This window comes from Sceloporus undulatus, chromosome 1 (genome assembly GCF_019175285.1).
Source record: "Sceloporus undulatus isolate JIND9_A2432 ecotype Alabama chromosome 1, SceUnd_v1.1, whole genome shotgun sequence".
Taxonomy (NCBI): domain Eukaryota; kingdom Metazoa; phylum Chordata; class Lepidosauria; order Squamata; family Phrynosomatidae; genus Sceloporus; species Sceloporus undulatus.
Window position 1 is genome coordinate 196,810,421 of NC_056522.1, and position 14,613 is coordinate 196,825,033.

The following is a 14,613-nucleotide window of genomic DNA, read 5'->3' on the forward strand; positions in this document are numbered from 1 at the left end:
TGGTCAAAATGCCAGGCCAAAAAGATAATCCTAGCAATGGAGGGTTGGGTGGAAAGCAAAGGACTAAGGTGGACAAAGAAAACCCCGGCAAAAGAAGGTTGCAGTAGTCAAGGGGAGAGATAACCAGGGTGTGAACCAGTCTTAGCAGTAGAAACTGAAAGAAAGGTGTACTTTGAAAATTGAAACATATCTATCTATTAGAGTTTTGACTTTTCCCAATGTTCTCATATCAATACAAATTTAATCAAACACCAATGTAAATACATATTCTAAGAGGAGGCATATTAAAATTCTACTTAAATCGATATTTTAAAATTACCCCTTTTACAACCACAGATTACTGGAGAAACAAAATGGATAAAAGCATGTGAAAGTGAAAAGGGGCCCTTTAACATTGCACAGTGAGAACATTCTGATTCTAATATAACTGTCATGGCTGCATCTTATGGAATCCTTGGCTTTGGTGAGCCACCAAAGGAATTCTCTAGCTGAGAATTGCAAAGCCCCTTCCTTAAATTGCCATTCCCAGGATTCCACAGGATGCTGCTGTGGCAGTAAATGGGAATCATAGTGCTAAAATTGTGTAGTGTGAATGGACTCTGAGTACTACTCAGTCTTTTAAAGTGAGATTGTCAAGGACTGAGACTGGGACATATATGCAAAACACCATAAGCATGCGATCCTCCCTTAGTTATGGCTGCCCTTCAGTAATGCCTGGGGGTACTTCAGGTGGATAAAGATTGTGCTAAGAGTTGACAACAAGCATACCAAGAACTGGCAAGCAATATAATAAGTTACCATAGCAGAATGACAGACAATTTGTATGCTTTTGTGGCTATACAAATAGTGGAAGAACCATCTTCAGTCAACAGCTGAAAAAGGACACTTAAATTCAAATCCCACCCCACTGTTGTATGTTGGGAAAGTATCTTTCTTTAGCTTCAGCTTCTCTTCTGTGAAATCTGGATAAGCAAAATCACAGAGTTTTCACCCAAGCTATAGAGTTTAAATGTACAGATTTAAAAGCCAACATAAATGAAGACAGTGATAAAAGTAATAATAATAATCATCATCACCATCATCATCATCCCACCAAAGCTATTTTTAAATGAAATTTTCAGTTCAGGATCTAAACTCCACAGAGACTGTATCAAACATCCTCAGAGATTGTATCAAAATACCTCATCACAAGTATGCGTGGGGTGATAGGGGCATGAGAATTTCACGAGACAATTGATTCAAAATAATGATGGATGCAGTTTAGTGGTTAAAGAAATAAATATCATTTAAATAAAATGATTAGGGACCCTCAGCTATCTTCAGAACCATTATATAATTTTTAAGCAGCTATTGCTGTTAAACCATGTCAACAATTATTATATGAGGTGAGGACTTCAAATCAAGACTTAGCTGAAGCCAGAAATGAGGTCTGCTAAAATACATTCATTGCCAGAAATCTGAGGTATGTAGCTGGAGAGATACCAGATATATTTGACCATTAAGTCAACCACATGTATAAGTTGAGGGCAGGTTTTGGGGCCAAAATTATGGATTATGCCAGGACCTATGGATTTGTTGAGGGTAAAATTTGGAGGCTCTTAAAGGAGGACTTTTAAAGAAGGGGCAATCAATTACCCATGAAGCTTTCTGCATCAGCATTTCAGCCTTCACTGCTGAGACAGCAGTAGTGTGTGGGCGGAAGAGGGACTCTTAAAGAAACAGCAATCAATCACCCAGAACTCTTTCTACTTGGCTCAAGAGAGAACAAAAGTGCTCTCCCAACCACATGGGGAAATCTGAAAGAGCTGCTATCACATTACTATACTGGCTATAAATAACTTGACTTGGGATTTTGGGGTCAATTTTTGGGCATAAAATTTTTGACTTATAGATAAGTATATATGGTAGGTGCTACATAATTCCATGCAACAGAAATAAGGGATATTTGGTTCACCAGATGTTCTTGGACTTCAGTTCCGATCAACCCTAGGTCCTGCAGCCAAGTGCAAGGGATGAAAGGAGTTGCAGTTCATCAGCATCTGGAAAAGAGCAAGGTAAAATTACACCAACCTATTGGTTGGGAGTTGAAGGTTTTTTTTTTTTTAATTTATAGAAGTACATTTTCCAAGCTCTGAGCAAGCTATACATTTTTCTATCATTTGTTTATCATGCAAGATGGTACACAGCCTAATTAATGATTCCTCATCCAAAACAAACAAACATGTGATGTGGCCAAGGTCTCTCCACTACCAACTCCTCATGTTGAAGGACTGGTTTACCCTGAAGTCTATCTGCATGGGAAGAGAGGAGGGTTTCATAGGGCCTTGCAGGGGTCCTTTATCACTGCTTTGCAGTGCCATGCAATCAAATAGCTGGGCCAAGGCAAAGTGTGTAGAACATAAACCAATGGATTCTTGTTAAGCCACATGTTCCCCATCCTGTATCTGTGCATTTCCCTTTTTCTGCCTTTTTTCTCCCTGTTGAAATTCATTTTGTTAGTTTTGGCCCAGCTTTCTAATCTATTCAGGTCTTTTTGAATTTTGATCCTCTCCTCTGAGGTATTAGCTATTCCTCCTAATTTGATGTTATCTGCAAATTTGATAAGCATGACCTCTATTCCTTCATCCAAATCATTGATAAAGATGTTGAATAGCACTGGGCCCAGGACAGAACCCTGTGGTACCCCATTGGTCACTTCTCTCTAGGATGAAAAGGAGCCATTGTTGAGCACCCTTTGGGTTCAGCCAAGCAATCAATTACAAATCCACCTAACAGTTGCATTGTCTAGCCCACATTTTACTAGCTTCTTTGCAAGAATATCACGGTGGACTTTGTCAAAGGCCTAACTGAAATCAAAATAAGCTACATCCACAGCATTCCCTTCCTCTACAAAGCTTGAAACTCCATCAAAGATTAGTTTGGCATGACCTGTTTTTGAGAAATCCAGGTTAGCTTTTAGTGATCGCAGCATTCCTTTCAAAGCACTTACCATCTATCTGTTTTATGATCTGCTCTAGAATCTGATATTGATGTCAGAGTCAAGCTGACTAGGCGGTAATTATTTGGGTCATCTTCCCTCTCCCCTTTTTTTTGAAGATGGGGACAACAATTGCACTCCTCCAGTCTGCTGGAACCTCTCTTGTTCTCCAGCAATTCTCAAAGATTATTGCTAGTGGTTCTGAGACTACTTCTGCCAGTTCTTTTAATACTCTTGGAAGAAGTTCATCTGGCCCTGCATACTTGAACTGATTTAGAGTAGCCAGGTATTCCTGTACTACCTCTTTACCTATTTTGTGATGCATTTCCCCTACTGCATTATCTGCTCCATATTCCCTAGGTAGAGCACTGTTCTCCTTTGGGGAGAAGATTGAGTTAAAAGCCTCATTCCCACTACAAAATAAATTGGTTTTGGAGTTGAATCGATGACACGATTTAGTGCTGAATAGACATTAACACTAATCGAGACTTAGATTTACCTACCTGTTTCAGTCTAATCCACTTCGTGTTCACATTCAGCGATGGATCAATTTAACATGGAGTTGCCTCATAGGGGTGACTACGCCACTGGAACCAATTCTAATCCACAGCTTGTTCACACTAGCACTGAATAAATGTATTGCAAAAGATGCAGGGAATTTAGCTGATCCAGAAGAAGCGCTTTAAATGGGTCTACTGCCAGGGCCCCCTCAACAAACTGTGCCAGGGATTCAGTGCAAGTGCAAACAAAGAGCCATTTAAACCACTTCAAACCAGTTTGCACACTGGTTTATTATGTAGTGGGAATGAAATCTTGAGATTCTATAGAGACGTATGAGTTACTAGAACCATGGCATCAGACACCATGGTTCATCTTATGAACTACAGCTATAGGGAGGTACTTCAATTACTGATTTTATTTTATTTTTAATCAGAAGCAGCATTTCCTTATATTCAGGATAACTCCAAGCCTTGTATTCATCTTCACCACAGGCACTGTTTTTCTGTGCTTCGGCCTTTGCTACTAAAGAAGCAGCACTTGCCTCTTTGTCTATCCCAGTCACACTGAAATCTAAGTCATGGAAATGTCAGCAACGTCAAAACTGTGGTCTCTAGAATGATCTAATTTTCATTTTATATCCCTCTCTCCCAAAATGTTAAAGTATGATGTAATTCAGCCCCCCCCCCAAAAAAAAAATGTGTGCAGACAAGTGTTCCAGCAGAGAGGATTTCTGAAGGCAAGTGCTATGATAAAGTCTCCCATCTTTCAGGAGATAATCAGCAGAGCAAAGTACTTCACAGATCACAAGGGTAAAAGTACATCTTGAAAAACAAAAAGTACATCTTTCAGATAAGCAGGTTGAAAATAACTGGAAGGCTTAAAAGGTTGATACCATCATTAGGAATTCTGCCTAATGCCTTTTAGGGGCCACTGAGAGAAGTTGGTAAGAACCAAGCAGGAATTAGTGAAGGTTATGTCCATCAAGTTCAGCAAGGGTGGTTGTTTAGTGTACTGTGTAAACACTCTTGAGGAGATCTTAAAGAAAGATCTGTGAAAAATAATGATTGTGTATCACTGCAAGTAGTTATAGGTGTTAATTAAAAACCCTTAGAGGTTGCATGAATCAGTCCCCTTAGTTCTCCCAGGAAAGACTGAACACACATCTATATTTTCCTGACAAACTAAATAAGCTAGGTTTATATTTTGTTAAGGAAGTCTGCCCTCTGTGTTTGTGTGTATGTGTGTAGAGAAATCTGGTATTCAAGCAGCCACATCTTTGCTGAAACCTCCAAAGAAAATTAAAATACTTGTACAGGTATAATAATAAACATACTGAACTCATTTCAATCTGTTTAACAGCATTCCTGTCCCTTTCTAACTCTAATTTCTTGTTCACCCATGAATCTTTTTTCACAACCCTCTTAGCAATTAACCTATGGCATGGTGATATATTCTGAGATTCTAGGGCTGCCAATCTGGCCCTCCATGCTTCTCAGAAAGGCTTCTTCCCCATGACACTCTTAGGGGTTTCCTAGCTTTTGGACAGACCATTTGTTACTAAAAGTATGAGCTTTAATCTAAAATACGTTAGAATTTTGCCCTCAGGCTGAAAGGGGTTTCCTTTCTACTTTTGTCCTATGGCAAATCAACCATAGGCATGCTGTTTTGTTCTACATTGTGTGGGGCTTTTATTTTTGTAGGGAGGGAGCTGCGGCCATCATGGAAACTGGAGACCCATGCACAACAGCCATACAAAGACATCCATTGCCAAGATGCCTGGTTCCAAACCCACCATCTGCTTCTTTCTACAATGAGAAGCAATGAAGCATATACTATAGAAACCAGATGGTAGATAACTATAATCTTACTGGTTTTTCTGACCTACAGTTCCCATCAGCCATAGCCAGTGTAGATGTTAGCAAAGCACAAGGTCAAAAAACATTGGGAAGACCACAGACACCCACCACTGACGTAAGCCAATGGGAATTAACGCAAGAATTCTGTGTTATTCCCAAATAGTGTTTATTAATGGCCACTGTAAAGGTAATGGTTACTCTTTGTACTTTTTGCATTTCACTTCTCTCTTAGCATATTACTGATTAATATTCACGCCCACGCAGTCTGCCAACTGCTGTAGTCCACAAAAGTGTATGTCAAATACTATTTGCGAATCTTTCCGTGCTTTCATTGTGGCTACTGGAACACATCAACATGGATTACCCTCCTCTCCTGGCAACTGAAATTGGGATGCACAACCACTATCAACTCAGCACTGCTATGTGTTCAACAAGATGCAACTGATAAAAGGAGCAGCTGCCCCTAACTGGAAATATCTTTCTAAGAGAGCAAATGGACCTAGCACTACTGATGCTCAAAAGCAGCAGAACTGTGCTTTGTTGTTGACATGAGTAGGCCTGTGATTTCAGCGGATGCCTCAAGGGACTGGAAATACAATCCTAGGCTTTGTTTGCTCAGATGAAACTCCCTCTGAGTTAAATGGAGCTCATTTCTTAAGACACATGCTTCAGAGTCCAGCTTTGCTTGGTGGAAATAATGACAGTCAGCCCTCCATATCCATGGATTCTTTATCCATGGATTCAACCATCCAGTTTGAAAATATTACAAAATATGTTAATTCCAAAAAAGAAACCTTGATTTTGCCATTTTATAGCATTTTACTGTGCCACTGTATTTAATGGGACTTGATCATCCACAGATTTTGTAATCCACGGAAGGTCCTGGAACCAAACTCCAGTGGATATCAAGGACCCACTGTACAGTATATATAACATGCAAACCCACAATGAAATCTGTTAGGCTATATCTGTGCAAATGATCTCTCTTAAACTCATTATTTGCACCTATCTTCTCTTAGGGTTGGATGTGTTACACATATAACAGCACAATCCTACATGTATGTCTATTCATGTCTACAGTACTCGAATACCACTAAGTGTAATTAGGCTTATTCACCAGCTAAGGAAGTATAGCATTATAGCCTAAAAGACAGGTTTATAGGTCTTTGCATTTGCCTTTGTTGTGAGAAAAATGAAGTTTCTATTTTAAAATGCTATACAAATGGCTTGCACAATAAAAGCCCTGCTATTAATTAGTACAGTAATGCACACCTCTCTTGCAGCATACATTAATCCACATTTTAAATGTTTGATGAAAGCCTACCTCAATTTTGACTTCCTCAAGCCAATGCTGTCTGAAATTAGTGATTTGCCAAACCACTACTGTGACATCTATGCAGTTTTTCCTCTATTATTACCTCACTGGACACCATCTCACCCCATCTGCCTCTGATCAGGGGGAAAGTAGGCCTGTGGGTGGACTGCCAGAAAGCTGACAGGGGTATAAAACTGACTGCCTAAAGTATGGGTGCACAAGGTCTTTTTTAAACTTTGCAACAGTGCTACAAAGAATGATGCTAGTGATGGGCTGAATGAAGCACTTGCCTCAGATTTAAGATCTCACACACATATATTCTAAGAGGGAAAGTGGAGAGCAATTTCCTGCCTCCAATGCTTCTAGTGCCAAAATAACTTGCTTTGCCTTGGGTACAGACCGTACAGTCGACCCTTATACACAGATTTTTTATACACGGATTCAAGCATCCACGGTTTGAAAATGTTCCAAAACAGTATAAATTTCAAATATCAAATCTTGATTTTTCCATTTTTTATAAGGGACACCATTTTGCTATGTCATTATATTTAATGGGACTTGAGCATCATAACAAGGGTCCACGGTACTATGACTTGTGGGTGGGGATGCCATTTCTAGTTGTGCCTCAGGCAACACAATGTCTATGAGGGGGATTCATGGCATGCTTGTACAATATAAATATTTGAAATCAGTCATGTGGCCAATTCATTGTGTTAAAATAGGGAAGTAGAGAAAAAGAAAGGAAAAGGACTGAATTACACAAGGCAGAGAAGATTCTATGCTGCCAGTTTTGATGACAGGTGAGCAGTTCAATTGGAGGCTTCCCATAAGAGCATGCCAGCAAGGATGAATAATATGAGTTTTCCATTCTGAAAGAGGATGAACATTGGAAAGTGCAAGAAGGATCAGGCAGGCTGATTCCTCAGAGTGGAACAACATGATGTATTAAATATGCAGCATGCCTCTCTCTTTTTTACTGCGAGGAACCATGTTGAACCCCATTTCTGATCAGAGCCAGTGTGTGCATGTCAATCCCCATCACCCCCATCCCTTCCCCCAAAATCTGTTGTGCCTGTCTCCCTATCTGGAGCCTAAGGAAAAACCAATAATCTGAACTGGATATAGCTATCATTCTATAAGTCACAACTGGACAATGGTGCTTCTGCTCACCAAGTTATTGGGCTACAACCCCCATCAGCCTTAGACATCAAAGTCACTGGCAAGGGTTGATGGAAGTTGTGGGCCAAACACATCTGCAGGGCCATGGCTGCTCACTTCTATAAGCAGTCATGCATACCTTTCATGGCCTAATCTCATTCATCTGTTGCTGTCCAAAGTGTAGGATCATTAAAAAAGCCAAATGCATACTTGTAGCTCATTGCAACAACCTGTTTTCACACTAAAGATGACTTCAGAGTTTATCACATGACCTCCGTTCTCTCCATGATTACGTTAATGAAAGTGCATACATACTGTTTTGGGAGCACCCCCTATTGCACACATCCCTTCATTACGTTACTCACTGTTGCTGGCACCTCGTGCTCTCTTCTGCCCTTATCCTTAACTCCATCTCCTTGCTCTATGCACCACCCAGCATGACTTTCATTTCTATGTGTGTTTTGGGTTTTAAGTGCAATTTGAGAATTATGCAAATGTGGTTTAACAACAACAACAACAACATAAAGTAGGAGTGGGGAAGGTTGTTCTGGAATAGCAAAGGGGATGGGGAGACACTGATACCACCTGACTGCACAATCTCAGAAATGCCACAAGAGTAATTTACTGCAGGTAAGGACTAGCGCTATACCAGTGCTATTGGGAGCTTATTAATGTTTTTTTCCTCCATCAGTGGGAAGGTGCAGGCTAACTACACTTCCAGGACAAAGCAGCAATGAGAGGAGATAGTGTCATGCAACAGGTAATACCAAAGGCACTATTATCAAACTTTTATGGTGATTTAAAAGCCACATGTGATAAAGCCCTAAGAACTCCCTACTTCATGGCCATTCATAGACTAATGAAGACTTAATTCTCTACCTGTGCTATTAAATCTGCCTGACTTGTGCTGACTTCTGAACTTACTCAGTACGTAGAGAGCTCTTGTAGCACCTTCTACTCCACCAAATGCATCTGAGGAAGTAGACTGATGTCTACAAAAGCTCCTGCTGCCAATTTCTTTCTTTCAGTTAGTCTCAAAGGTGCTACAAGATCTCTCTATGTACTGATTCTACAGACAAACACAGCTATATCTTTCAATTCTGAACTGATTGTAACTGTTTGTTTTTCTAAAAGATACCAATGTTTGATTTTAATTTTGTACTGAATATAGTAGTTACTGTAGACATCTATTCTATAATGTTTTATGACACCTTTTTTGATTAGATGGGTGGGAGCTACTTACACAAATATACTTTGAATTTGTTATGAGACATTTCAATCTTGCTTTCTTGTTCTGTTTCTTCTTTAATATAAACCACTTTGAAACATTCATTTGAAAAGTGGAGGGTACTTCATATAAATAAATAGACAGCAAACCTCAAGAGTAATTTTACATCTGGAGATACTCTTGAGGTTTCTTAGTACAGCCAATCTGGTTAATACATACCACTGTGCTATTATTCCTTGTTTTCCTCTTTGAAAGACCTGGTAAAGGTCCACACAGAAAAAGAAAATGGGAAGTACAGTGGTGCCTCGGGTTACGAAATTAATTCGTTCCGTGGCACCGTTCGTAACCCGAAAAGCCTTCGTAAGCCGAATTGCCATAGGCGCTAATGGGGAAAAGCCGCGATTCCGTGCGAAAAAGCCGAAAAAAGCACCAAAAGTTTTTTCGTAACCCGAAAAAACATTCGTAACCCGGAACAATGTTTTCCTATGGGATTTTTTCGTATCCCGAAAATTTCGTAACCTGGGTATTTCGTATCCCGAGGTACCACTGTATGATAAACATAGTGAAGGATAGATCTGGAATGATGTGTAGATTGATGGAAGAAAAAATAAAGATTTTTGAAGAATTTTATAAAGATCGATAGATATCAAGCATGAAAAAACCCATTAGATAAAGTAGAAAATTAGGTAGAAGAAAATTGGGGACAAACAATAAAGGAGGAAGATAAAGAACTACTGGAACAACCCATCGAAAAGGCAGAGCTAATGGAGGTAATTAGAAAATTAAAAAACGAGAAAACTCCAGGAATGAACGGTTTGGGACCTGAATATTATAAAGTGTTTGAAAAGATATTAATTCCAAAGTTGTTAGAATTATATAATGGAATAATAAATGGAGAGAAAATTCTGGCATCATGGTATCAATCCTTAGTAATATTAATACCCAAAACAGATAAAGATTTAACTGATCCAGGGTCATATAGATCTATATCATTAATAAATCAGGATGCAAAGATATTAATGGCAATAATAGCAAATAGAATGAATAAATGTATTTACAAATATATAAGAAAAGATCAATGTGGATATGTGAAAGGAAGACAAATGTCTAATTTAGTAGGAAGAGTTTTGAGTAAAATACATGTAATGGGGGGATTAAAAGCAGGAATTTTGGCATTAGATATATTTAAAGCTTTTGATTGTGTGGAATGGCCAACATTAAAAATAATTATGAAAAAGTTTGGAATGGGAGAAAAAATAAGGGGATTGATACATCAATTATATTGTAATAATTCAATAAAAGTAATAGTTAATGATGGAATTACAAAGGAAATAAAAGTAACGAGAGGTACAAGACAAGATGCCCACTTTCACCAATATTATTTGCAATGGTTATAGAAATGTTAGCAAATGTTATAAGGAAAGATAGTTGTTTGGAAGGAATAGGACTGGGAAAAAAACAGTTTATTTGCCTATGACACGTTATTAACTATTAAAGATTTAAAGGACAAAATAGGAAAAATTAAAGAACATTTGAATCTATTTGGAGTGATAACAGGACTTCAAATTAATTGGAATAAAACAGAAATGATGTTATTTAATTATAGAGAAGAATTGGAATTTATGAAACAAAAAAGTTATGGATAAGAATAAAAAGTAATATAAAATACTTAGGAATCAATATAACAAAAGACTTAAAAGAAACGGAAGGGAAAAATTTAATGGTATTACAAAAAGAAGTTGAAAAAAATAGTAGTATATAAGAAAATTCAATTATCATGGTTTGGAAGAATAGTGTTAGTCAAAATGAAAATTTTACCAAAATTAAAATTTTAATTCAGAATGATACCACTAAAAATATCAGAGGTAGAATTAAGTAAATGGGAACAATTAATAAATGTATATTGTCATGGAAGAAAAAGAAGTAGATTAAATAAACAATTTTGGTATGAATTTCAGAAAAGGGGAAGGTTAGGCCTCCCCAATATAAAGGGACACTATGATGCCAACCACTTTAGCCACTGTACAAACAAGAGAACTGCCTTTAGTTCACCAAGCAATGCATTTGGGTTGAAGATTATTCTTTCCTAGTTCTACCCAGAGGATGCCAGGGATTAAGACTATTTGCATGCTAAGCATGTGCTCTACCACAGAGCTACAGCCTGTACCACAAGGAATTTCAGCAGACAGCATAGAGCTGCCCATGTGCTTATACCAGTCTTTTCCACACAGCAAAACATGGTGTGTGAGGCAGGTCTACACAAGGCCTCCTCAAGTCTTATGTCATGTGAGGATGGTTTCTTTTGTGATTGCCAGAGTCTTCCAAATAATATCTGACAATGCTCTGTATTCATGGAAAAGACACTAGGGCTCTCCCTTGGGCCACACTCAAGTGAATTTCATGTATGCCATAGCCTTATTTTATGTTATGCCATCCCAAACATGCCCTCCAAGTTTGGTGACGATCTGCCTAGCTGTTTTCACATGATACTCCTACAAATACATAATTCTATTTATATAGATGTCTTACTTTGCCTAAAGTGTTGGTTAGGATGGCAAAGGGCAACAACTTTCATCACCGGCTGTGTATTGCAAATTGATGTGAAATTAAACTGAGATACTTCTGGCAACTTTTGAGTGGAACTGGGCTATTTTCTTAACTATCAACTTTCATTTTAAGAAGTGCCTTAAGCAAAATCAAGATAAGAAGAGATCCCTCTTCAAAGCCAAAACATACCTATCTAGACATTATAACTCATATGTTGCCTCTAGCAGGAATTATCTGAATGATTAGATATGCCCAAAATGTCAAGGACAACAATTGTGAGGGAAGAAAAACAAATGTGCTATCAGTCCCCAAACAATATCATAAGATTCAAATCCCACTGAAAAAGTCTCATGTTATAAGGAGGCTGTGAAAGAGATAAATGCAAAATAAAAACATTTGAAGAGCACAGCTCAAGCACTGAGCAGATAAGATTAAGAGAATATACAGCTTCTAAGAGGTAGGAGTAGTACACAGGTACAGTATAATAGCTATATGGGCCCCATTGAATTAGCATTCTGGTTCAAACTTGGCTAAACAGCCTCTGCCAGCTCAGAAACATGTGATGAAGTTATTGGCTTTTTTCTGTTGTTGCCCAGCAGCCCTCTCTGGTAGTCAAAGGTATACTAGGAGGTGCTATTTAGCTGCCATTGAGCTCCCCTCCCTTTTTACTTCCTTCCTCTCTTCCAATATGGAACTCACAGTGATTTAAGTAAGGTTCCGGACTCATTTCCCACCTCTTCTGAAAACTGCCTAGGCCCTAGACTGAAGCATATTTGCTGAATCTGCAACATCCATGTTCCTCCAGCACAAGCCTTGCAACCATGACTAATACACCTCAAGAAAGGACCACCATATTTTTATCTAATCCTTGTCATTTAACCTAGCAGCCTTCATCACCCCTTGCGGCAATGAATTATTTAAAATAATTACTTAACTTAAAAACAATATATTTATTCTTATTTTAGCTGTTCTTTTTTGTTCCTTTCCCCATAAAACTATCCTGTTACAAAAAGAACAGGAAAAGAAAAGCCTGGTAAACAGGCACTAGAACTTCTCAAAACACTGTAGATGGAAGATAATGCAACCAAATATTCTGAGGCAAGTTGAGAATCTGGGAAGAAAAGATCTGTTGTTGAAATGTAGGGTGCCATTACTACAAAATTGAATTCTCCATTTTATTTTTCCAAAGTGAGTTTCTAAAGTACAGCATTCAGCTCAAAGAACTGGAGGAGAAAGAAGGAGATGAGAAGTCTGGCCAAGCCAGAATAAAATGCAGCTCCACATTACTATGGGGAGACAGGGACTACAGAAGCACAGAAAGCATCTTGGCCCTGGAGTTAAATGAAGTGAGAGTACAGAATGTCTGGCCCTTCAGATCATAGAATCATAGAGTTGGAAGAGACCACAAGGGCCATCCAGTCCAACCCCCTGCCATGCAGGAACTCACAATCAAAGCATCCCCCAACAGGTGGCCAGCCAGCCTCTGTATAAAGATCTCCAAAGAAGGAGACTCCATGTTGGTGGACTCCATTTCCCACCAGCACCAGTCAGTAATCAGACGATGGAAGATGTAGCCCATGCAACCTGGAAGACCAATGGTTCCGCACCCTACCTTGGGTATAACTGTGGGTGGAAGCAAAGCGGTCTTGACAACCCATCCCTTTAGAAAGCATTTGGATTAACTAGTGAAAATACCTACCTTAATCTGGGTTGAAAACCTCATTATTCCCTTCTCATCCAAGTGCTTGCTTGTTCTCTTCCCTGTCTCATTACAGCCCTTCTATGCTGGTCCTTCTCTTTTTCCACCTTAGTAATCATTTGACCATTACCAGCATTATCAGCATATGTGTCCTCTTCACCTCACTGTTGTTTCTCTGCTCTCTCCCTATGTTTATTCCCCCCCTCCTTCCTGCTGGTCTTTCCCTCTACCCTGATGATCATTCAGCCTTTCTGTCTCTTAACTCTCTTCCTTTCCTCACCAAGCATTTTTATTTTACCTCTTCCCCTCTCCCTGCTACATTGCCATATTCTACTTCCCCAAATCCATCCAGCCACATCTGCATATAATACAAATTATTTGCTTCTTATGGAAATAAAATAAGAGTTGACTGGCACATACAGATGCACCACTGATTACTCATTCAGAAGCACTCCTTTCAAAGTTTGCTTTATGGATAGAATGGTTTGGTTTTCTTTGATCTTTTGCATAGAACACAAGCATGGGACACAACTTGCAGCCAAAAGTATTTTGTGCAGCCCCATGATCCCTTTCCTTTACCGCCTTTTCTCCTCACAGAACTCCTGCGCCTTTGAACAACTTACAATAATAATCACATAGTAAGATTAAACAATCCGCTAATAATTCACACTAAGGTCTAATTTTAAAAAATATACACAGAGAAAGGAATCCAAATATACCCTTAATAGCTGGTCAGCGACAAAACTGAAGTAATTTAATAAAAATGCTTCATATGTTCAATAACACCTTTAAAATGCTGTTGTTATTATTACTGATATTATATAATAACAGCAATGACCAAAATAAATAATACCTCTCCAAAGTACCTTTCCTCTAAAAAAGAAATTGGCTTCTGGTTTAAAAGTGGGTCTAGGTACATGTGATTTCAGAACATGTCCAAAGACCTCCAGATGATGTTTTACTGCATCTTCCAGCTTTCCTCACTGTTGGCTATGCTGGCTAGGGTTGCCAGTAGTATCAGGAGGACTGGACAATCCCCACCACTTCAGTAAGTAATGAGCCATGGACTGCCTTGGTTTAAAGCTGCTTCTAAAACTGCAGCTGCAGTGTAGAAATAATCCAGTTTGACACCACTTTAACTGTCATGGCCCAATGCTGCGGAATCCTGGGAATTTTGTTGTGACACCAGAGTTCTCTGACAGAGAAGACTAAATGTCTCAAAAAACTACAAGTCCCAGAATTCCATAGCACTGAGCCAAGGCAATTAAAATGGTGTCAAATTGGATTATTTCTGCAGTGCGGATGCAGCCTTGGATTCCTAAGGATTTGCAG

At 38.8% G+C, this 14,613-nt stretch overlaps 1 protein-coding gene across 10 annotated transcripts in view; it reads right to left on the minus strand.

Annotated features, from left to right (window-relative positions):
• MFSD6 (major facilitator superfamily domain containing 6) overlaps positions 1 to 14,613 on the minus strand; it is a 61,339-nt gene that overhangs the window by 36,143 nt on the left and 10,583 nt on the right. For 4 of the 10 annotated variants that reach the window (XM_042446392.1, XM_042446401.1, XM_042446400.1 and 1 more), the window contains exon 2: positions 1,955 to 2,039. The exons of 1 other annotated variant lie outside the window; for it this stretch is intronic. The gene's annotated coding sequence lies outside the window, so the exon portion shown is untranslated. Of the gene's footprint in view, positions 1 to 1,954; positions 2,040 to 3,480; positions 3,807 to 6,658; positions 6,678 to 9,050; positions 9,248 to 13,281; positions 13,385 to 14,613 lie in introns of those variants that run through there. 5 more of the 10 variants (XM_042446394.1, XM_042446395.1, XM_042446393.1 and 2 more) reach the window with 5 other exon arrangements.